This window comes from Puma concolor, chromosome B4, assembly GCF_028749965.1.
Source record: "Puma concolor isolate L17-30 chromosome B4, mPumCon1.1.hap2, whole genome shotgun sequence".
NCBI lineage: Eukaryota > Metazoa > Chordata > Mammalia > Carnivora > Felidae > Puma > Puma concolor.
The window spans coordinates 29,125,987-29,151,170 of NC_141673.1; the positions used below are offsets into that span (position 1 = coordinate 29,125,987).

Below are 25,184 nucleotides of genomic sequence, written 5' to 3' on the forward strand. Positions count from 1 at the left end.
AGCAGAGAGCATTCTGTTCAGACAAGCTTAGGTTACAATCTCAACTCTGCTGCCTTTTCTACCTGGTACTTCTGTCTTTTTTTTTTTTTTTTTTTTTTTTTTTTTTTTTTTTTTTGATAAGTAAATTGAAAGTAGAAATATCTACCTCCTGGAATTGTGAGAATTAGATGAGCTGGTAGAGATAAAGTCACCAACAGGCAGGAAATGGTGGCAGCTTTATTACCGCAGGTTGAATGTTGCGCGTCTCTCTCCAAATGCCCTCTCTCAACTCTGTTCCAACACCACGATCCTATGACTTAATCCTCCACTCCAACTGGACCTTTCTTCGGTCTATAAAGGGCTAGGTGATACCTAGGAATCCAGCTCAAAAAACAGCTGGGAAATACATAGTAGGATATCACAGAATAAGATCTATGTTTGAGAAAAGTATCTCCTATTCTCCTTCCTCAATGGTGTCTATAGTAATGATTCCATCCACCCATCCATTCATACATTCAATAAGCATCGATTAAGCTTTGACTATGTGCCTGGTCCCTGTCCGTGTTCCTTGACCTACCTCTTTCCCAAGCCAGTGTAGACTAAAATTCTGTTTATGAGTGAAAGTGGTGAATGTTCTGGCACCAATTGTTATGTACTTGTGATTTTCTCATTTCTAAGGCAGCTTTTCTGTATTTACCTCCAGACTATTACATGGCATATGGTTTGGTTTGGGGATATTTTCTTCACACCTTCCTAATTAGATCAATTTTGTCTTCAAACTCTCTGCTTAGAATATATTCCAAGACTGTATTCTGGTCCCTTGCATTTGTAAAATTGAAAAGAAATCTATTCAAGTTTCTGCGATTTTTTTTTTTTCTACCAGTCAGATCTTATACCCATTTACACTTGTTTTGAAATGTGCTGACACATAATGGGAATTCCAAAGTTCCCAATATGGGGGGAATTGCCATTTGAAAAAAAAAATCTATGCAATACTTTCATAAGCCATGTATAAAGTATTGTGTGTAAGACAGTGGGGTAGTGATGAGACATAGATCTAAGCCCAGGTACATCAGTGATGTGTTATGAAAGGAGACGTGACTGTTCTGGCCCTCAGTTTCTATGTCTTGAAAACTGGGAAATAATATCTTATTTCTCAAAGAGAGTACTATGAAAAATAACATTATATGTGTGATAGAACCTTGACAATTACAAAGTCCCTTATGAGAAGTATCAACAATTATTATCTCACCTGAATCAGGCTAGAGCATTAAAGTTGGTCTGAATTTGAGCACTGGAGAAAATGATGACTTGGAACAGATTGGGGTTATTAGTGAATCAAAATAGAACAGAAAAATCACATAGGAGAAATGCATGGTCAATGATGCCAGGGGGCCTGATCCAGGGGCCCTCCATTTGCCCTCACAGAAAGGTACCCTGTGCTACAAAGCCAGAATCAGTAGCGCTCCTTGGGTGGGGAATCTACTAGAACAGAACACCCTAGAAACACAGGACTCTTGACTTTTATATACTTTTGCATGGAGGGATGGAGAAGGGGAGGTTGTACACATTAGGACTCGATGATCAGCCTTATTTCTGTAAAAGGAAATTCTTGCCATGCCATCAGTGCCTGCCTTCACAAACCATTTCTTTCTGTGCTTTTGGGTCTTCTCGAAGTGTATCATCTGGCCAACTTTATCGGATCAGCATGTCCCCAAGGGTCTTCAGAAAAAACATAAAATTCAGGCATGCAGGCAACTGACCAGTAAGCGTGAGGCATAGAAAATAGACCCAAACCCAGGTCTGACTCTGGGATAAAACAGGTTACGGTAGAGTTCTCATTCGTTCGTTCATTCATTCATTCATTCATTCATATATTTACCTTAGATTCCTCCAACTCCTCAGTCATGCACTACTCTGGACAGACTCTCCTTGCCCCAATTCCTTACTCTGCCCCAGATTGAGGCAATCCCATCTGCTTCAGGGACCACGTAAATACCCACCATTCACAGTGTGCATGGCAGGAGTCTACCTTCCCTCTCCTCCCTCTCCTTGGAGTGTGGTTTGTCTTCCCATCTCACAGGCATCTGATCTTTGAGATCACCCTTTCATGGTATCTAATACATTGGTCTTTATGAAATGCAAAGCAGTAGGATTTAAGAGAAAGATTGCTGATTTCAGAATCACACAGACCTGAGAATGAATCGATCATGGTCCCATCGCTTGCTTGCTGGGAGACTTTGCGTAACTGATTTAAGGTAAATCATTGTCTCCTCACTCTTAGAACAGATATGGTGAATTCTAGCTTCGAGGCTGGGTGTGAGCACGCAATGTAAATCTTATATGAAATGAGCACAATAGGTTTTCAACAAATGTGCATCTCTCCATTTGCCACAATCTGCGAAGTTGACAATTTCAGGAACAGGACTATGAGGAATAATTTAGATCTAAGAAACTTGTGCACCAAGGGTTACCTGTGATTTTGGCAACTCCTTGTCCAACCAACTTCATTTCTCTGCAAACTATGATCCAAACCCTTAGCAATCAAAATGGAGATACAATATTTCATATGCCATATTTTCCAAACATTGGTTTTAACAAAGTTTTCAATTGATGTTTATTTCTTATAAAATATATCTCAAATATATTCACAGTTGGCCACCAGTTAGAAGGTAGAATATGCTTTTAGCTTTATTTTTAAATAGTTTTATATCTAGGAGTTTCAATTTATGTTAGATCTTTTAGTTTATATTAGATCTTTCTTAGATATTTTTCTTTTTCTTTGTTTTTTCTGAGTGTACCGTGTAGGTAAGAATATATTCACAGTAATGAAAAATATTCAGAGTGACTTTTTTTTCTTTTTCTTTTTAACATTTCTGTTTCATATGTTTACATTGCTTTGTCTGTTAGTTTTTGTCAGCGCTGAGCATGATTTATAGTTGCAAGCACTTTCTTTGTGGAAAACTGAAATTCTTCCTGTGCCTAGAAAATGTGTGCATGTTCTTGAAGACAGTACAAAAGAGAAGCACCTTTAACGCATACTGAGATTCTTTTATAGAACCCTAGAAGTCAGAATCATTATATTGTTCTGCAGTTTATACCCCAGGGGAGGGGGGTGTTTCCACTTCTGGGAAATGTGTAGTATTCTTAAGGATTCCATGGGACTTGTGGGGAGGGGAGGTGCAAATGGGTCTCCAAAAACCACTGAGGATCCATCATGACTTACTTTCCCCCTAGGTTTATTACTATTCCCCCTTATTATTCTAGGCCTTTGCTGACTAAATGATTTATTACCGAATTAAGGGGTTTTTACAACATATTTATCAGTTAATAGTAAAACGCGCCTCAGGCTTTGAATACAAGTAAGCCCTCAAGACTGTCTATAATTCAGTTATGTGACAATCTGAAGATTTGATAAGAACCTAATAAGACATGAAAGGTCGGTGCATTTTTGGGAAATGTCCAGAAATGGGTTAAAAAACACGTGAAACAGAGAGGTGACGTATATATTTCAAACAAGCCTAATAGAGCAATAAGAAAAAAAAAATATTTGGAGAAACTGTAGACAAGAGAAAACAACCATCCCAACAAAAACAGCATAATAGAAAACTCGTTGCAACATTGTATACCCCAATGTTAAGATACAAACTTTGATTGCAACGTAATCTGTGTTTAATTCACTGTAAACAGAAAGAAAAAAAAAAAAAGGAAGACAAATACCTGTTTATACTCATCCCCACGAGGCACCATTAAAGTTCATTCTAATTCTGTGAAATATCAATATCTTTCAGGAAAATTCAACCTTTTGTGACTTGTGCCAACTAAACATCAGAAATCTTCCAAGAATCTAAGATGTTTCCAACTCCACTATTTATTGGGCTTTTTGTCATATAGATGGATACTGCAGAAGTTGGCATCGAGTTATATTTAGTGATGGAAATATTCTATAATATGGGAAGAATGTATTATTTTTCTTGATCCATGAATTCCCCTCAAGACTTGAATTGTCTGTAATAAAAAAGCAGAGAAAATGCTTGGGCATGCAGAATCCAAAATAACTATTTTTCATACAGAAATATATACCCTTGCAACGTGGTGGATGAGAAGAAAACACAATTCTAGGTGTGATTTATTTCTTATATTCAGAATGCTGAATTCTACCTGAATTACATTTATTTACAGACCACTGAAATATTTTTATTTATAATTTTGTGGGTTAAGCCACGTGATTCAGTATCCTAAGCTATACTTTGCAAGTGAAGCTAATATAAACACTCATCTTTGCCAATGTAGGATGGTCAGGGTCAAGGTGACCCGAAGGCCATGTATTAGTGGTATCACTAATGTAAATATTTAGGGCCATTCCGTTTTATAAATATTCCGTGGATGTGTGAAAACCAGCAGACTTGCGGGGGGGGCTGGGTAGCTCAGTCAGTTAAGCGTCTGACTTAGGCTCAGGTCACGATCTCACGGTTTGTGACTTCGAGCCCCGCATCTGGCTCTGTGCTGACAGCTCAGAGCCTGGAGCCTGCTTCAGATTCTGTGTCCCTCTCACTCTGCCCCTCCCCACTCATGCTCTGTCTCTCTGGCTCTCTCTCTCTCTCAAGAATAAATAAACATTACAAAAAAAAAAAATTGAAAACCAGTAGATCGGGGTCTCCTAAGATTTTGTATGCACTGTTTATCTCCTTATATCAAGTTTGTCTAAACAACGTTTATACAGTGAAATTGTAAAGGTTCTGTAGACAATTTGCCCATTTCTAGAGAAGATGTAACTCCTTTACCATCTGGGTCAGGAATCCCCAGTGTTTTTTTATGAGTTTGCTACCAAAAGGTACTTTAAATCAGCTACTTGTTATTCTGAGTGTCTTAAATGGAAGGTTCCTTAGAAAAATGTGTTCTTCATAAAAGAAACCCAGACACATAATCCTATCCATTTTTTTTTTTTATTATTTTGTTGGCTTTATCTCTGACTGGAGATTTGCTTTGCTACACCTAAGCTTTTCTTGATCTTCTCCTCTTCTCCTTAAACTCCTGACCATGGAGGAAGAAGAATTACATGCCTTGTCACAGAAAATAAGAAAGGTCCATCTACTAATTTTTAAATCAGTCTGAATTAAACTGCAAGGATGCTTTTACAACTGGAAATATACAACTGTCTTAGGTTAAGGCCCACACAGAACCAATGAACTATTTGACATGGCACAAAAACAGAGCAAAGGAAATTTAGGTCAGCATTTTGGTAAAAACCTAATATTACCAAAATAGTGTTTATAAATTGTTGCATTACCTTTGTAGGTGAGGGTTGCTTGCATAAACATACTTCTCCCTTGCTTAACTAATGTAAATAACAGGCATGTCGTATTTCCTCTTTTCTCTGAAAAACACCAAGAACAAAATATTGCAAGAACTCTCATAAATAGAAAAAGGCTGAAAGTGTATTGCAGAGGACAACTTTATAAGGCAGGAATTCTTGACAATGTATTTTACCACTTAGGGTTTACAGTAAATTAACAGAAATAAATACATACAAATTTTATTTTTCCATTTGTTCTTATAATGACAAGTATTGCTAACAATTCTAAATTGGCTCCGAGGAAAACTTTATATAAACATACAACTTTTATCTGTCTTTCTTATGTTCAAATTCAAAAGGTCTTTCCTTTTATCCTTCTCATATTTTTGAGTGGATGATGAGAAATTGAAATATAAGCCCTCTTGAAATGTTATGGATTGAACCTGAACGGATCAGAGCTCTACCTGTGACTGCCCAAAGATTAGAGACATGTTGAAATTCATGAGGTGTATGTGAAAAGCCATTGATGATGGGTGATGGGGTTTTGGAGTGATGATGGGGTTTGGAATTGACGGCCCAGAAAGAATTCTTGAAGATGTCTTTGGTGCAAAAAGGTGATTTCATTAAAGTACCGGGACAGGAACCGTGGGCAGGAACAGCTGCCCTGGGGTTGTGAAGAGTGACTGATTATATATCTACAGGTTGGGAATGGGGGGGTTGGTTAGGGACAGCGTACGTCTCTAAGGAATTGTGGAAGCAAGGTTTCCAGACCTTGAGGCTAGCTGTTGTTAGAAAAATGTCATTTATTACTGTTTTTTTTTAAATGTTTCTTTTTATTTATGTTTGAAAGACGGAGAGAGAGAGTGCGCAAGCAGGGGAGGGACAGAGAGAGAGGGAGACAGAATCTGAAGCAGGCTCCAGGCTCTGAGCTGTCAGCACAGAGCCCGATGCAGGACTTTAACTCGAAAACCATGAGATCATGACCTGAGCTGAGGAGGCTTAACTGACTGAGCCACCCAGGCACTCCCACTGTTAGTAAAACCTTAGTCATGAGCTCCTTCAGATGTATATCAGGGGCCATATGCTTGGAGTATAATATAATGCCAAAGTATACTTGAGGGGTAAAGATAAAGGTTTGCAAAGGAATTTTTACATATTTAAAGAGATTTACAGGATCCTGGCGGGGCAGGATAATGTTAAACCAAGATTCTCTTGTGCCCCTGGCGTAGTGTCATCATTGAGGCAGCTGAGCGCTTAGAGAAAGGTCACTATGCTTGATTCAGGACTTGTCAATGGAGTGTAGGCGGTAAGGGAATTTAATTTTTCATTTGCCTTTGTTTCCGCCATTGCAAGCACTTAAACACCCTTACATCTTGATGAGGGTGATATTAGAGCTCCAGGAAACAGAGTCTATAGGTTTCCGGAGATTAGGCTATGGATAAGATTGCCTTTTTCTTGCAGTTTACTAAGTTATTCGTAAACTGAAGGAGACTCTTGTCCTGCATGACTTTGATCTCTCTCAGTCAACCATTTGTTTCTTTCCTTTCCTTTGTTCTTGGGCAGCCAAGAGTGTCCAAGGAATATCACATATATCCCACCTGGGGGAGGGGGAGGGGTGTTGTCAGCTTGTATTTTGCCTTCAGCTTGCCTTATGATCCCTCATCAATGTATACTTGAAAAAAAATCACAATTCTAAAAAGAATTTACTTTGCAAAGAGGTTGTTGAATTTAAAGACAAGTGAGGTGCATTCGATAGAAAGTAGCCAGTCAGGTGCCCAAATTTTCTATCCTCTTATTTAAATAGCACATCGCCATCAACCTCTAATTTCCTTCTTTGTTTAATTCTTCTTCATAGCATTTATTACCACTTAATGTACGTTTTGTTCTCTGGTGTATCCTCAATGCTTACAGCAGTTTCTGGAACACTACTGTTGCTCAAGTTACACATGCTGAATGGACAAATAATTGAAATTATTATATCTATTATCCAGTGAATTTAGTGCATTTCAGATGTTATAATGATACCTGTTAAATATGTCATTAGAATAAATAGAATAAGATGGTTTTGAAGGATATTTGATCCAGGCTTTAAAAAGTCCCCCACATGTTTTTTTTTTGAAGCTTTCTTTCTCCAAAAAGACAATAGCTTCCTGTTAATTGTAGAGTTCGTTCTTATTGTGTAGTCCAAAAAAATTACTGATTTAGAGAATTGTGATAAACTTTTCTATATTAATAGTGCATTTCACCAGAGGCTTATGATGTATTTTGATATTCTGGTTACAATTTCCACTTCATTTCAGAACCCATTGTTGTTTGGGGGCGTACTGTGTTTCACATCCAGTGGGCCACTCAAAGCAACCCTGCTGCCCAAGAGCCGTTCGGTCTCACGGAGATTTTGACCGACTAACCTTGAGTTGGTCTTCTGATCGTCCCTACACATTTGATTGTAGGTGACACCAGTTGCCATGCATAGGGAACTCCTCAATACTTATGGCTTCCCTGGAATCAGACACATAGCATAACGAAGACGAACAGCGAGTACTCTAGTCACAGTCTAATTATTGACCTCTTGCTGTGTAGTCACATCAAGTAATATATTTTAGGCCCTGGAGTACAACTTATGGTACAAACTTTTCACAAAATTTTGGATGAATTAACCTTCCTTCACTTTTTCAGCACCTTGCATAAGCCCTCTTAATTCGCACCTATCCCAACACCAAAACAAAACAAAACAAAACAAAACAAAACAAAACAAAAGCATGGTCCATAAAAGAACAGATTGAGCAACTGCTTTTCATTAAAATTAAAGACATCTACTCTTCATAAGATGCTGTTGAGAAAATGAAAAGGGAGAGAATATTTGCAAAGCACTATGTGCATATGATATGCTTCATGATACATGATAAAGGATACGTCTTCAGAAGATACACAGCAATCCTCCAGTATCCATAGTTTCACTTTGTACCAGTCAATGGTGATCCAGATGGCGATGATCCTTCTTCTCACCTGTTGTCAGAAGGTCAATAGTAGCCTGCACCATGTCACAGTGCCCGCGTCACTCACCTCACTTCATCGCATCACGTAGGTATTTTATTGTCTCACATCGTCACAAGAAGGGTGAATAAAGTACAATAAGATATTTTGAGGGAAAGAGGCCACATTCACATAACTTTCATTGGAGTGTGTTGCTAAAATTGTCCTGTGTTATTATTGGTTATTGTTGTTAATCTCTTACTGTAGATAATTTATAAATTTGTCATAGATACTACTGTAGAGGAAAAAAAAACAGTATATATAGGGTTTGGGAGTATCCACAGTTTCAGGCATCCACAGAGGTCTTGGAACATATTCCCTGTGGATAAGGGGAATTGTAAAGAACTGAAATGAACTCTTACAACGATAATAAACAATAAGGGGAATTGTAAAGAACTGAAATGAACTCTTACAACGATAATAAAAATCCAACTAAAAATGGACAAAATATTTGAATAAATCACTAAAACATGTACTGATGACAAAGGAACACGCTAAAAGATACTCACCATCACTAGTTAGTTTGGAGATAACAAATTAACGAGCTACCACAATGAGCTAACAATATATCCCTAAAAAAAAAAAAAAAAAAAAAAAAAAAAAAGACCTGCTATACTAAGTGTTGGCAAAGTGCTTGGGGGATTCGAAATGTCATACACTCATGTTAGGAATGCAAAACTATTATAACCACTTTGGAAAATATTTTGAAGTTTCTTAAATAGTTAAACATAAACTCAGCTATTCTACTCCTAGTTACTTACTCAAGAGGAATGAAAGCTATGTCTTTAGAAACACTTTTACGTAAACATTACTATCAGCTCTATTTTTAATAGCTACAAACATTCCACATGTTCAGCAGATAAATGGATAAACAAGTTGTGTGTTATAAAATAGAGGGTTAGTCTATAGTGAAAAGGAATTTGTACTACAACATGGAGAATGTAAATGTCAATAGAATAACTATGCTAAATTAAAGAAGCCGTGTAAAATAAGACAGTATGGTTCTATCTATTTTAGCAAATGACATTTAACATATAGTGGAAGAAAGCAAATGAGTGGTCGTCTTGTGTGAAAGGAAGATGGGGAGGGGCAAGAGAGAGGGGTTACAAAGGGGCAGGAGGACACTTTTTTTTGGAGGTGATAGGATTGTTCAGTATCTCCATTGTGGTGATGGTGTCAGGGGGGTATATACATTCAAACATGGTGTGTATATATGTTAAAACATCAAATCCTACCCAATAAATATGTGCAGTTATCTTATGTCAGTTATGTCTCAGTAACCCTATTCAATAAAATATAACCACAAAATAAAACCCCACTCTAGCTGTCATGCATACAACCTTGTGCTCCAGACCCTTGCATAGGTGTTACTGGGGGTATGAATTGGGTGGCAGCGAGGGAAGGACCCAGCCTTGCATTCATCAGCTACTGGTAGAGTGTGGAGATGTGATATCCCTTTGAAGTCATCCTGAGAACTCTAAGGAATGGCCTTAGGTTGAGGGCTTGCAGGCATTCTCAGACTTGGCCAGTTTAGTTACCATCTAATATAAAGGAAAATGCAGATGTCATCAAGAATAGAGATTAAGTTTGAGAGGCAGATTCGAGACACCTCTTGCCACACCTTGCCCCTCAGGCTGGTTTGCACGTCCGCTTTAATTACCACTCACCCAGTGTTCTCTGGCACTTCCAATTATTCTAGTAGTTTTGAATTTCACAACTCACATTCCAAAAAATTAGACGTTGCTGAGACCTTGGATTTGGGTTTGAAATATGACACTGCTCTCTACCAGCCGCCTTGTTTTTACCACAACTCTCCCACAGCTGTTTAAGGCTATTAATATTAAATTAATGTTCAAGGAAATTTACAAGTGCTCAGTAGGGGAAAAGGAATGTGAGTTAACCACAGACCTTCCTCTTAGCATGGGCCAGCAAAGATATGCCTGGGCTTCGTTACTGAGTAATGTCAGAGTCCATCTTTCTCAGTCTCACATAAGTTAGTTTTCTTCTCTTGAAAAGGTTGCTTGGATTGAATAATTCTATGCTTACAATCCCTGTATGTTTAGTGAACAGAATTTAGGAATGTGTCAGGACCATTGCAAAAGAGGAGAGTAAGAGTTGGACAAATCACAAATTAGAAATTGTACATTATTCCTTTAATACACGTTTACCGAGCACGTCCTAGGTGCCGGCCATTGTATCAGAGCTAGATGAAGACCAGTGAGCAAAAACCAACCTGTTTCTTCTCCTCGCAGAGCTTACAGTTCAGGAAATGCTTTCAGTTAGATGTGCTGTTCATCCCAAACTCCAGCTCCTGGTTCTTTATGCTTCTTTCCCATCCACATTTTCCTCACTCAATAAATTGATGCTTCTATCGTTGAGGTTATAGAATAGTTAGGAATGAGAGGCTTTTGCTCTAAGACCTTCTGAAAAGGGAAACCCTTCTCCTCATCCCCCTCACTACCCCCATTCTCCTCCCATGCCTCCTTCTTTTCCTCTTTGCCTTCTTTCTCTTTCTTTTGCCATTTTCAGTTTTTAATTTTGAAATAATTTCAGATGTCCAAGAATTGCAGAATTAGTAAAGAGTTTCAGTATATCCTAACCCAGATCTCCCAGCTTTTAACATCTTTGTTTGCTTTACCATTCTCTCTCGCTCTCTCTCTCTCCTCTCCCCGACCCCCTGGGCATGGCTATGGATATAAATATAAATATAGATAAAATATATTTAAATATTCTATTGATGAAATATTTGAAAGTAATTTTCAGGCATAATACCCTTTCCATCTAAATACATGAGTATACATATTCTGTCTAACCACATTACAATGAATAAAATGAAGAAATTAATATTAATAGTACTAGCATCTAATCTAGAAGCCATATATCCCAATTCATCCATTTGTACCACTAATGTTCTTACCTGATCCAGGATCACACGCATATTATTCTCATGTTCCTTATCTTGCTTTAATCTGAAACAGGTCCTCAGTTTTTCTCTGTCTTTTAAGGATTTGGGGTTTGTTTGTTAGTTTGTTTGTTTGTTTTTGTTTCTGTTTTTGTTTTTGGAATATAGGCCAGTTATCTTGTAAAATGTTTCTCAGTTTGGGTTTTTCCGATATTTCCTTGTTATTAAATTCAAATTATGCATATGGGGCAGGAATGCCACAGGGGTAATGTGTCTTTCTTGGTTCAGGCCGATGTGCTATTAGTGGGATGGTAATTTCAACTTTGTCCACTTAGTAAAGGTATTATCTGCCAGTTTTCTCCGACTGAAAGTTACCATTTTCCATTTGCAATTAATAAATATGGTGTTGAGAGGTACTCTGAGATTATGTAATCATCCTACTTTTCAACTATACTTTTACCCACAAATCCATAGATAATTCTTACCTGAAACTTTATTATGAGGGTGGTTTCCAAATGGTGATTTTCTATTTCTATCATTCCTTTTATCTTTATTAGTTGGAATTATAATGTAAGGAACAGCTTTCGTTTTTCCCCTGCTAAACTTCTTTTCTGAAGTCTCTCCATCTGTCCATCCCTGTATCTATCCATCCATCTCCGTATTTATATTTTCATACATGCATTGTATAATTCTATGTAGTACCAAAAAGTTCCATGATACAGATCTATTTAATTTTTCTCATCTAATTGAATTTGTACAGAAGGCTCATAGTGATGACCTTATTCACAGTATTACTACCCTAAGGATAATAATGAAGTTTCAAAAAATTACTACTTTCTATGAGATTAGATCAGAAAACAGGATAAAAATCCATTTTTTTAAATCTTTTGGAAGCTTGTCCATGAGGACAGATTCATGCTTTCCAAAGTGACCTTGCATCATAGGATGAATCCAAATATATCCATGAAACATGTGTTTGGACTGTCTACTTCCTTCAGAGTCTTTCTTGTCAAAGATAATACCCAACTGGATTGTAGGCTGAAATTGTAAGGCTTGTCCGCAGTAAATCTGATGTTTCAATCAGGTTGACTGTCTGACTCAAGTTCCACACTTTATGCTTATTTGAGAAACAAAACCTCTTACATCTTCTCATGATAACCCTCTCATCTGTCCATGGTCTGGTCTGATTTGAACTTCCCAAATTTGGGATTTGAGTGATACTGTTCTATTCTGCTGCCAAGGATATATAGGGAACTCAAAAGATTACAAATGAAATCAACTAGTTAATTTAACTGAAGCACATCGCAACGCATTGCAGAAACGGACATGCTAATCAACTTTCATTCAAAAATGTAAAAGCCTAGGTTTTAAAATTTTTCTTATATATGTCAATTGTGGACAAAATAATATCATCAGAGATGCCATTTTTTAGTGCCTAACATGTGTCCCCAGTGCTTCACATAATACCCTAGGTCCATGTTGATATCCCAATTTTTCAAATCTGCAGCAGGGGGGTTAGAGAGGCTGCATAATTGGACTGAGCTTAAAGCTAACAGGTGGAAAGGCTGGAATTCAAATCCAAATTTGTCTTAATTTAAGAAGTCGTGTTTTCCCTCTGTATTACATTGGTCGTATACCTGTTACCAGTAATAAATACACAGAGGAAAGACGTGTATAGTCTCTGAAATCACTAAGATGAAAAGCTTATGGGATTCCTTAGTAGGATAATTCAGTCTCTTATCTTTAGAGTACAATAGAGTGCTCAAGTTCAAGGTATTTATTTATCTGATTTGGCTTTCCTTGTTTTGTTCTGTTTATCTCTTCCCTTTGAAATATCGGTATATTTTAAAATCTGTATCTGCTCAAGACATACATTATTTAAAGACCTTAAAATCTGAGAGATAAGGATGATAATGGCACTTTATCCCCATGATAATTTATAACTAGATCAAGCTAAAAATGAGCTCACTAAGTTGAATTTTCTGTATCAAACAGCAGGTGGTGGTGCTGGGTTATTCTATCAAGTTTAAGTACTTCTAGATAGCACTGTGTTGTTGAACAACATATAACATATATTTTGGTTTCAGAACCATTCACATCATCTTGTTAAGATTTACTTTATAAAATAATACACATGATGAGGTCTCAAATTATTTGAAAAATAATTACATAAATATAAATCTTTTAGAAGAAGGACGATGATTATATATATATATATGTTAAATAATTTAAACAGCTTAGTACTTCACACGATTACTTAAATGGTTGTATTTAAATATGTATTTTGAATAATAAATATGATTTAGCATTGGGGAGTAAATATTTATATCAAATATGCTCTAAATTTGTAATTATTATAAAATTAGAAGTACTAAATGGTAAACACTAAAGAAATCTTTGCCATTTAGCAACAGATTTATTTTCACTCCTTTAATTCCTCATTGAGTAATGATTACCTTAAACACTTTCAACTAGCCCTATAGCATACACATTTCTATTACTTGTCATTCCACATTCCTATTCCATTATATTCAATATCTCTGCATAATTTATTTTGAGTCCTGGCTGCATTTCCATTCCGAGTTGGTTAAAGCTTAAAGAGAGTGATATTTTCCAGAATCTTTGATCCAGGACTGGATTCGGTTGAATGGTGGGAAAGGGAGGAGGAAAAAGGAGTGTATTACACTCTTTCACCTTATTGGTGAAAAACTGTTTGAATGTTGTGGTTCTGAGGGCCACGATGATGATGATGATGTTATATTATTTGAACCTGTGTCTTCGAGGTCCCAGGCCACACAATGTAAAGGCAACGCTTATAACCTTGGCTGATGATAGAGAATATTAGGCAGCAGATGGTTTCTCTAAAGATTTCTATTACTGTATTGCAGTGCTGACTTTATGGCAGATGGACTGGAGGAATGAAGGGGCAGGTGGCTGGTGTGAACCAGGGGTCCTGTAGAAGCAGCAGAGGTTAAAGCTGAGGCAGGAATTGATGAGAAGTAAGGTGAGTTAGTAAAAGAACTAAAAGTAATGCATATCAGAGTCTATAATGTGGAGATGTGGGGACCACTTACATTTTATTTTAGGACCAATCTATATGACTTCAACATTTTTATTGTGGCCACTGTGACACTGAAACTGAAGTTTGGTGGCAAAGTCATTACCAAACAGTTCTGAATGATCAGCTATACCTATGGCATGGCTGACCTGAGTATATATATGATGACATAATATTCATATATTATATATGATTGTATATTTATATATATCACATACATGATATATAAAAGCAATATATATTATATAGTATATATGTGTATATTATTTATTCTTCCGTTGCAAATCCTACCAAAACAGAAGTTCTGGAGGGTAAGAACTTGGGAATCACCATTGTAAAATGATTTTCAGTGTAACTAAAATGCACAGTATACTTCTGAACTACTGGTTTGGATATCTTCAAAACTATTGCTAAAAGCAATAGCTTCATAATATAATGAAAAAAAGAAAAAAAAACCTGAAAGCAGTACAGGTGCAGTAGAAGCATACCAGGTTGTGTGGCTCAAAATCCATATGTATTTGGAGCCGTCTTACTGGAATAAAATTAACAATTACAAATACAAGATTAGATGCAGTGCCTTCAGAGGAAAGCTACTTCTGAGGCATAAACATTGAAGCCAATGTCACTTCTTATCAGCCTGGACATGTTTCTGGGCCTTTCTGATTTGAGAATAATGGCCTCCTGGGGCTGTCAAGATCCAATGAGCTAACGGCCCTACCTGGACGGTGAAACACCCGACTGCCGTGGAGAGTATCATCCTCTTCATTCATCTCCGATTGCCTACTTCACAGGCAAGAGCGTGACGTGAATAGAGAAAACTGTTCAAGATTTTGAGAAGTTCAGTAGGACCATTACGCACACTTGTATCGCCTGCTTTCTCCAGTTTTTCCAGAGAAATCCAAGACTCTTACACACTTAAACCTTAGTGAGCATTTGTTGGATAAATGACTGCTTAAATGGTGAATGAATGAATGGATGAGTGAATGAATGAATAGAAGGAAGGCTTATGGCCCATCTGCTGCTATCACAAATATGGCTGCACAGCACTTTAGACGTATCTTGTTCATTTGTGGATTTTAAGCTGATTAAATGCATTCTGGGGTAAATGTGATTAGATGAGATGGGTGGAGTGTATCTGTGAGGGCCTCCTGGAGGAAGGTCGTTTTTGCAAAGCTTCAGAAGGAGCTTGTTTCAAAAAACAACAAATGAACAAACAAACAACAAAACAAAACAACAACAAGAGAGGCATCCTAAAGGCCATTTTTTTCATTTCTGTTTCAACGTGAGGGTACCAATAGTGCGAATTCACCTTGTGCAACAGGGCGGTTTCAAGTGAAAAGTATTTAGGCTTTTAAGATAAGCAAAACAAATATTTACTAAGTGTCCTCTGTGGGGGGGGAAAAAAAAAACACAGGAAAATTGCAAGGCTTCTAAAAGCTATGTCTTTGTAACCACACTAAATCCTCACCACAGCCCATAGACTCAAGTTTTTCTCTAGAAAAGTAGGGCTTCGGGAGCTTCGTGGCTTCCCAGGATCACAAGATCTTAGATATTAAAAAACAGTGGAAATAACCTAATCTCTGATTTAATACCCATGGTCTCCTACTATATCATTTTATGTAACAAAATATTATTTTTTTGCATTTTGTGAAAGTATAAGTAGACAAAGAACTTTTCTGTATTTTAATACTTTCCCTGCTGAGAATATGAATGGCTTTTAATTATTTGCATTAATTTTATAACGTTTTCTAATGGGGTCAAAAAAGGCTACCCATTTCCTGGTAATGGTACCACACTGTGTCTAAATCCCACCCTTCTCACATATAGATCCCAAATTACACATACACACACCCCACACACATACACGTGCATACACACCTGTGTAGACATAGGTACACATATCTAATACTTTTTATATTTTGAAAACAGAAAATTGAATTTTAAAAGGAAACTAAACACAACATTTGGATCCTGGTTTACTGAAATACCAGAACATACGTAGGCTAAAGCACATAGAACTAACTACAAAATAGACCGGTTTATAAACTGAGCTGAAAACTACCAGGAACATTCTGGATATACAGGTGCAACGTGAAATTTATGCTTCTCGGTTTTTTCCTATAACCTCTGTGAATTTTAATTAAACATGTATCAGAAGAAATAAAGATTGGGTGGAAGCTATAGTTTAGAAACAATAAATTTATCAAACAGTCATAAGCAGCTTTTTCTGATTTTTTTTTCTCATTTTATCAGTCTTGCTGTTCTGAAGGACCCTACTTAGACTTGTTCATATAAACAAATACGCCTTGTGTTGTGTGTGTGTCTAAAAAGAGACTTTTAAGCTTGTCCCCTTTAATTGATCTCTAAAACCAAGATAAAGCCATCCTGGTCTTACTCTATAAATATTTAAATGTTTTATTTTTCGCAGTCATTTGTGATGATGCCTCTGCTTTATACCAACAATGTGGCAGGATCTGAAGACACGTGATTTGGGACATATGTTTCTGGTTTGTGATTGGGGTGAAAATTAAATGTAAGAGGGCAATCCTAAACAGAGGGTGTGTGGCCAAATTAAACAAGTTTATGCATCCATAAGGAGAGCCCAGATATAGGAATTCTAATTAGGAAAACAATATGATATTCTCTCTGGGCTCCTGGATTTTCACTCAAAATGTTGAACTTCCTTGGAAGGTCTTCATATTCGCTTTTCATTTGAAGTCCCAGATTATTTTTGCGAAAATCAATCCTACGTGATACTTTTAAAGTATATGCCCTCACTTTCTTTTCAAGGTTCAAGGATTGTGGATGTGTGCTATTGGTTTGATTCCCAAATTCTGGCAGATGTCCCAAAAGAAAAAAAAAATGCATAAAACTCTAGACCCAAAAGTGCCCATTAGTTGCCTCTAAGCGTGCCAAGTTGTCGAACGATATTACAGTTATGATCTTTAAAGCATTTGTAAAAAAGCTGGATAACTTTGTGTAAAAAAGCTGAATTTTATAGCTTCGCCTATGCCAAAGAGATTTCCAACAGAAAGCACCCTGGTAAGCCTAATTATTACTCCACATATGGTACATGGCATCATAAGCTATTTTTGAGGTTTTGGGAAAGAGAGAGCCAAGTGACGACCACAACAGGGCGTGCTGAACAATTTTAACTCTGAATCTAACATCCCTAGTTGGCAGAGCATAAGACACAAAATGCTGCTTCAGCGATCCGTCTCTCACATATTTAATTTGAGGGCAAATAATTTAGTTAAAATTTACGGGGTGGGGTGGAGAAGGGAGTGATATACAAGAAGTCAGGATAGTGCACCTAGAGTCAGGGAAGATTGTTCTTCAGAATATCACAGCCGTTATTAGCAAGGGCAGGTTTCATCTCATACTTTAAAATCATGTCAGCGTTTATGACTTTAGCCTTCATTGAGGGAAAAAATGCACAATCTGAGTTAGAAGGCAGCTGAAGTTGAACATTAAAAAATTTTAGCTCTCGAATGTGTTAGGCTGTTGCATAAACAAAATAATTTGGGGAGAATGAACTCGGAGAGGCATGGAAGCCATCACCCATTTATCAGAGTTGCCTGTATGCCTTTAACTGATTATGTTTGAAAGGTTCTTCAGAGAAAGAATTAGACATTAAAGAAAGAGGGGTATTTTATACTTACGACTTCAGTGTGTCAGTCCAGTGAGAACTGTTTCTAAATCAGTTATGTGGATATCTCAACGTGGCTTCAGATAAATTCAGGCATCCTTCTACCTCCATCCCTGAAACATTTTAAAAGTCAATCTTGTCTATTGTTTAGTTGCAGAATCTTTTGCTCGGAGATCATTATGACACTGGAGGGGGCATGCCCATAATGCCTGGGACACTTATAAGGCATTCACACATATTGAACGATAATTATGCTTACATCTCTTACCATCTTCTGTTGGATCTCTAAAGCCTTTGATTCTACAAGTCTGAAAAACTTAGCAGATTCCTGGCACCATTTCCCTCTGGTTTTAGATAAAAGTAAGAATTTCCTTCTCTAGCGAAATAAAGGGATATGCGTTTCCAGTTTTCCATTCTAAATATTAAAAAAAAAAAAAAAAAAAAGAAAGGACACTGCTTAAAGTTAAGGATTGTCTTCACTAGGGCAGCGTCATTGGGAGCAAGTAATTAATATTCCCAGTAGATCTATATTCATGAGCAAGGCCAAAAGAGAATCATGACATCAGCATTTTGGGTGGCTTTTTATTCTTTTGTGGTTATTTCCTACTCTTTTAAAACAAAATCAGATATACTTTACTTACTTTATTTAAATATACCAGTTAACAAACGAGGAAAACCAAATCCAGGTTTTAATCCCGCCCTATTTGTATTTGTCAGTTGAATGATTTATAAACCTCTGTGGCATAAAACTTCTAAGCATTATGATAAGATTAGAACAGCTTCATTTTTTCTTTTGAGAATGAACTAGAATTACTGTTCTTTAAATCTGGCCTCTCTTGTTGCTATTGCTGTTTTCTCCAAAAGGTGGCGCTTGTGTAACCTTTTTCTTCCTCAGGGTGCAGAGCGCCTGGGGAGCCAGAGGGACCAGAGTGCATTTTCAGAATTGTTTTCCTTTGACAAACTCCAAGTAGCCACTTCAAAAATCTGCATTTTTGTAACTGCAGGTCCTTTATGTGCAAAGAACCCTTTACATAAGAATTAGTCTGATTTTGTGAAAGAAAAACATGCTTCCTGTCTTAGTTTAGTTTAAACCTTAGAGTTCTTTAACCCAAGTTTATTTTATAACGTCCTTCTTTCCTTCTGATCTTTGACTAAAGTTCTAATTTTTTTTGATAACCTTGATCCATTTGAAGTTGTCTTCCTTCATTAGAATGCAGAAGCAACACACAAGTATGTCTGGACTATATCTAAACAAACCTTTCTGACAGCATAAATCAAGAAGGATAAATCATTCAGACAGGAGAAATCGTTTGAACTGTGGACGGACAAGGCAAGTGAGAGGCACAGAGGGAAAAGGAAAACCTGTTGGAGAGATCCTGATGATGAGACAGGAATTCACAGATGAGACTTGAAATCAAACATGCAAGTGCTTCCCTGCAGTTCATTTGCTTCCAGTCCCCGCAGCTGAAAAGAAATTTAAATACAATCTAATGAAGTCCAACACTTCATTTTACAGACGAGAAAACCGAGTCCCAGGAAGGTAAAGGAGTGTGTTCCATGGAGCAAACCGAATTCTGTTTCTATTTCTGGTGACAGGATGCAATGCTATATTGAAGAGATGTGTTAAGTTGCAAGTCATAGAAAATCAAAATCTTAAGATAGTTTTGAAAACTGGAGTCCTTAAAACAACTATTCTTTTTGTCAGACACATATTATTTTGAGCCACTATGCTGTCTTAGAAGCTTTCCTCCGCTCCATGCAAGGATATGATCATTCATTGGCCCCTTAATTTACAGATCTGTGCCACCCCATACAGTAGCCATCAGCCACATATGACTATTTAATTGAATTTTAAGTTAATTAAAATTAAGTGAAAATAAAAATTTAGTTCCTCTGTTACTCTAGCCACATTTCAAGTACTCGACAGCTACATGTGGCAAGAGGCTGCTATATTGGAGGGGCACACATAGAAGTTTCCATCGTTGCTGAAAGTTCTCTTAGGCGGTACTGTTATGGATCACCATTCAGAGCACGAAGAGAGTAGAACACCAAGTCAGGCACATAATGTGATGGGCTAATCCAGGGTGTAGCATCTAAAAGTGTGGATCTTATGGGGCGCCTGGGTGGCTCAGTTGGTTAAGCATCTGACTTCAGCCTAGGTCATGATCTCGCTATTCCTCTGACAGCCCCTCCTCTGACAGCTCAGACCCTGAAGCCTGTTTCAGATTCTGTGTCTCCCCCTCTTTCTCTGTCCCTTCCCCACTCACACTCTGTGTCTCTCTCTCAGAAGTAAATAAACATTAAAAAATTAAAATAAAAGTATGTGTTTCATAATCTATGGGTCCCTAAACAACCTCTCAGCCAGCTATGGAAAACCAGCAGGGCTATGTTTTTTTGACTTCTCCAACCCTCTTTCTCCTCCTACTTATGCCTTCTCTAATATTCTCCTTTTTTTTGAGTGTTTTATAATCTTGTGGGTACCTTATTTATTCCTTCTTGTGTGCATGATTCAATTCCATTCCACAACGTCCAGTGGATATGCACCGTGTGACAGACGTTGCACTTACATAACAAAAAGGAAACATCAGATGCTCAGTCATCACTGAGTGGGTCGGGAGGAAAACACGTGTCCAGAGCCCAAGCCGCACAGGGACTGAACTTCTCAGACCATTCGAATTGGCGAAAACGAGAATTATGAGCAAAACTGTGTAGACTAATAGATGGAAGCTTATTTCGAGGGGTTTAGTGACTTGCCCAAAATAATACTGATGGTAAAAAACAAACAAACAAACAAACAAACAAACAAAAAGTGTCCTCAGACTGGAATCCATGTCTTTTTACATTGAGTCCAGTGTTTTTCTCTAATCCATTAACGTCCCAGCGTAGAGACTGATTTATGCCAAATTCATAGTTTCTTTTGATATCTGCCAATGAATCATCAAATAAGTTGTGTCTTGCATATATTGACATTCTTTCTTTTTAAGCCCAATTTTCTCAATCTCTTTGAACAAAGGCAGACTTATATTTGCATGGGCTTTTCTTTGGAGCCCTTAGCTAAGTGCTTCTAAAAGGTCCTCGTGTTGATTTGATCTGTGCTTGATGTTCTACCAATACTTTGAACTCTTACGTGTTGACAGAGTTTAAATGTGAATTAAACAAGTGCTCTTTCTATTAATAGAAAGGATGTATATATTTTTTATCAGCTGGCAGACGAATAAAATCACCTCGTTTGCAGGCAGTCAAGACGACGTGGGTAGTGCGCAGCTCTTCAGGTTGGTACTTCCCACGACCGTCTGTATAACAGTGTGATTCATTCAGGGACACCTAAATCCAGATGCTATTTGAACTCTAGGTCTTGTATAGATTTTCTCATTCAGTGGCACTCGCGTGGAAATTTGACCACACCACCCCATCAGTCAAGTGGCTTTAACTGGGCCAATTCTTGTCTCTGTACCACATTCTTTGGAAGTGCTTCACCCACACCACGTGCTACTCAGTACGAAGGCTGGTATGCTAGATACTTTCCCCACACATACAAGTTATCGGTCAAATGTTAATTTTTATGTTTTGGTGAAGTCTCCAATATCCTGTGTCGCTCGAACTTATTTTAATCGCAAATTGTATCATAGTGGGATGGTAGTGCGTGTATTTATAAAATGAACCTAGTTAGAGATTGTCCTTATCTTCATCCGTAGAAACTTTCGATAACCTATGGTGTTTTCTGATCCTATCCATCAAATTTGCCATACAAGATTTCACTGACTGAAATTTTCCTAATCTTTCATAGAGCATGACCTGATGATTCCATTATCTTTTTTCACTTTGTCATACTTTCCTGCCAAAACAAATAAAACAAAACAAACTAGCAAAAGTTCTCTCTAGGATGATTTTTTCCACTTTTAAGTGCCTCACACCCCTTTCTGTCCAATCCATCAATCCAAAGAGTCTCTTTCTTTCTTTCTTTCTTTCTTTCTTTCTTTCTTTCTTTCTTTCTTTCTTTTTTAATGTTTATTTATTTATTTTGAGAGAGAGAAGGAGAGAGAGTGTGTGTGTGCGTGAGCAGGAGAGGTGCAGAGGGAGAGAATCCCAAGCTGGCTCCACACTGTCAGTGAAGAGCTTGTCACAGGGTTTGATCTCACAACTGTGAGATCATGACCTGAGGAGAAATCAAGAATGCAATGCTTAACCAACTGAGCCCCCCGGGCACGCCGAGAGTCTTTTCTTTCTTACCTACAATTGATTTGTTTCCCTCTTTCAAGGTTTTTCTCTAGTATCTCAGAATTCAAAGATTCTCATAACCAACAATACTGTTCATGTGTTTTAAATACACTCTTCTTTGCATAAGAAAGTACATTTATACATTGAATCATATATACTGGCCAGTGTCAAGAAATAAATTAACGTTTTCATAACACAATACTCCCTAGCTTTGTGACTTTGGGCAAGTAACTAACATTCTGGTCTCTAACGTTCTCGTCTGAAAAATTACGTAAACGTATATAATAAAAAGAATTAAATACAAATTATAATAAAAATATAACAAAAAAACACAACAAAAAGAATTATCTTTTTAAAATTGAATTCTTTTTAAAGAATTTTTCTTTTTAAAAAGAAATAAAAATATTGCTGGTATTCTGTTTCTCTCCGTCATTTGTCTTTGAAAAGGATCTGTTAAGGAAAACAGTACCTCGCAATTTTATTCCCTAATAGCTGTGTGACAGAGAATAACTCAATATATTCTTTTCTAGAATTTGTTATCACTAATGAAAGTAATTTGAAAAAAATTTTTTGGTCGAAGATAAAATTTGTCATTTTCTTGAGGATTTTTATGACTCTCTGGTAGTAAGAATGGAGCTGGATATTTTGCAAAATAAATAAATCCTGAAGCGAACTACAAAAATAAGAAAAAAAAAAAACCTTTTTTTAAAAAAAAATTTTTATTTACAAAAAAAACCTTCATATGTTCGGCTTAAAAGTAGTTTTGTCATTAAAATGTATCCCAGTTAATATTACATAGCATTAGAAAACTCCACCATATTCTTGAATAATCCACATCTGGAAATTGGCTGCACACTGAAAATGACATTTATACTGATTTCGGCTGGAATCATTTGTATTTGTTCTGTGGCTTGGGAATCTCTCCATCCAGTGAAGGAGCACAGAGCTGACTTTCTCCTGGTCATTTCTGTAATACACACACCTCTCTCTCATAGCCACAGCACACTTTAACTAGATGACTTGGTTTTTGTTTTTTTTGTTTTTTTGTTTTTGTATCTTGATCACATTGAGATACGTGGCACTTACTATTTCAAGGACATTTTGTATACAACAGAAAAATTCTAAATCAGAGTGATTACTTGAAAAATATTTTAGAAACCAAAATAGACCATCACTTTCTAGACTTTTCTTTTAAATATTTTTTTAATGTTTATTTATTTTTGAGAGACAGAGTGTGAGCAGGGGAGGGGCAGAGTGAGAGAGAGAGGGAGACACAGAATCTGAAACAGGTTCCAGGCTCTGAGCTGTCAGCACAAAGCCCACCTGGGGCTCAAACTCACAAACTGGGAGATCATGACCTGAGCCAAAGTCGGATGCTAAACCGACTGAGCCTGCCAGGTGCTCCTACACTTTTCTTTTCAATAAAAGTTACTTACGTGGTCTATCTACTAACTATACACTAACTTAATCTTGCTGTGGCCCCAGCTCAAATCTCAGGTATGCCAATGAAACCTTGCTCTTGTTTGGGTTCCTGTTATGAATACTTAAAGCACATGTCGTTCATTGCCATAAGTGCCCCTCAGTATGACTCTATTGTCCACAGAGAAAATGTTAGATCCTGAAGTACATGAACTATTTATGTGTCCTCGACATGAGCAAAGCACCAGCCAGACTGTAATACTTCTCCCCAATATATAAATTTAATAAAATTATATCACACAAAAATTACTTCGGACAAATTCGTCTTGAGCAACCCAAACCGATAAGTGGAGAAAAAGAACAATTAACATAAACAATTTGCTTTTATCAATTTGACCACATAACTTTGTATTCAGTTGGCATGTAATCACTACTTACTGATTTGCCGTGAAAGACCTTTGCTTCTTTCTGATTCTGTTTGCCAACATGCAGTTTATATTTATCATGCATTTTGTGATATTACTAGTCATACAAAAGGACTGTATGAGAATTGAACTCATTTGAAAATGACAAATAGTTTATACTAGATCATCATGTGAAAGTAAATGGCTTCCATTATTTTATAAAATGACTTTAACGGAGAAGATGGTAGAGGTTTGCATCTATGGATTATGGTCTGATAATCACAAACCTGAGCCTGAGAGAGTTAGCAAACTGCTTTTCTGATATTATTTAAATAACAAAGATTTTTATGCTATCCTGTCTCAAATTTAAGAATGTGGAGTCACTGTATTCTGAGGTTTCTTCTCAACAGAACTCACTGGAAATTCAAGGGATACTGGAAACTATAATTTTGCTGTAGCTTGAATTTGCCCAGATTAAAGGCAGGACAAACTTCAGAACAAACTTTCCTCTGGCTAAATTTCAGTACGACTCTAGGCCAAATACTTTATTTTTCCTCTGTAAAATAATTTTTTAAAAAAAGTTTTTTTAAAATAAAAAAGTTGTTGTTTTCATTGAAAATGATTTTCATTCATCTTCTCATAATTATGACAAATTTCTCTAATCTGACATTTTTAGACATTTTGAACTCTAAGCCTTCTCGTGAAAATTTCGTTTCATTTTTATTTTTCAAAACCCTCTAAATCACCTAGAATTAGGACTGAGGATTAAAGAATTTCCCACCACAGCCATCAATAGATCTGTTTAATGTCAACAAACAAGCAATGGATGAATGGATAAAATGACTTTGACAAATTCTTTTATTTACAGGCAATAAAAAATAGAGACATTGTCTTTTAGTTCGATGAATATTTATATCCTTAACATAAAGTGAAGTCGTGGAAACATGCCCATCTGTTTATTTTTTAAAATCTGTGGTGTCAACAGTTTGGAAGTTTCCAGTAAAAAAAAAAAAAGGAATGAAAGCATTCTTGTGGGATGTAGTCAAATCAAGGAATTCTATCCAAATGTTGGAAACAGACAAAAATTTTGGCATATTTGCCAGAAAAGTTTGTATCAAGCTTTTCATTTTTATAATTTAAAAACACCCTTTTAACTGATCTATACATATCGATATGTGTGTGTGAATGTGTGTGTGTGTGTGTGTGTGTGTGTGTGTGTGTGTGTA

At 36.8% G+C, this 25,184-nt stretch overlaps 2 long non-coding RNA genes across 4 annotated transcripts in view; one reads left to right on the plus strand and one right to left on the minus strand.

Moving 5' to 3' along the window:
* Nucleotides 1–25,184, plus strand: part of LOC147578990 (uncharacterized) — a 435,699-nt gene that overhangs the window by 376,739 nt on the left and 33,776 nt on the right. For 2 of the 3 annotated variants that reach the window (XR_015253441.1, XR_015253440.1), the window contains exon 4: nt 14,099–14,214. This is a non-coding gene — a long non-coding RNA (uncharacterized LOC147578990). Of the gene's footprint in view, nt 1–14,098; nt 14,215–19,127; nt 25,096–25,184 lie in introns of those variants that run through there. The other variant, XR_015253442.1, reaches the window with a different exon arrangement.
* On the minus strand, nt 3,833–8,680 carry LOC147578991 (uncharacterized). Its single transcript, XR_015253107.1, has 3 exons — nt 7,684–8,680; nt 5,270–5,356; nt 3,833–3,987 (listed from the first exon to the last, which is right to left on the minus strand). It is a non-coding gene; the product is annotated as an uncharacterized LOC147578991 (long non-coding RNA).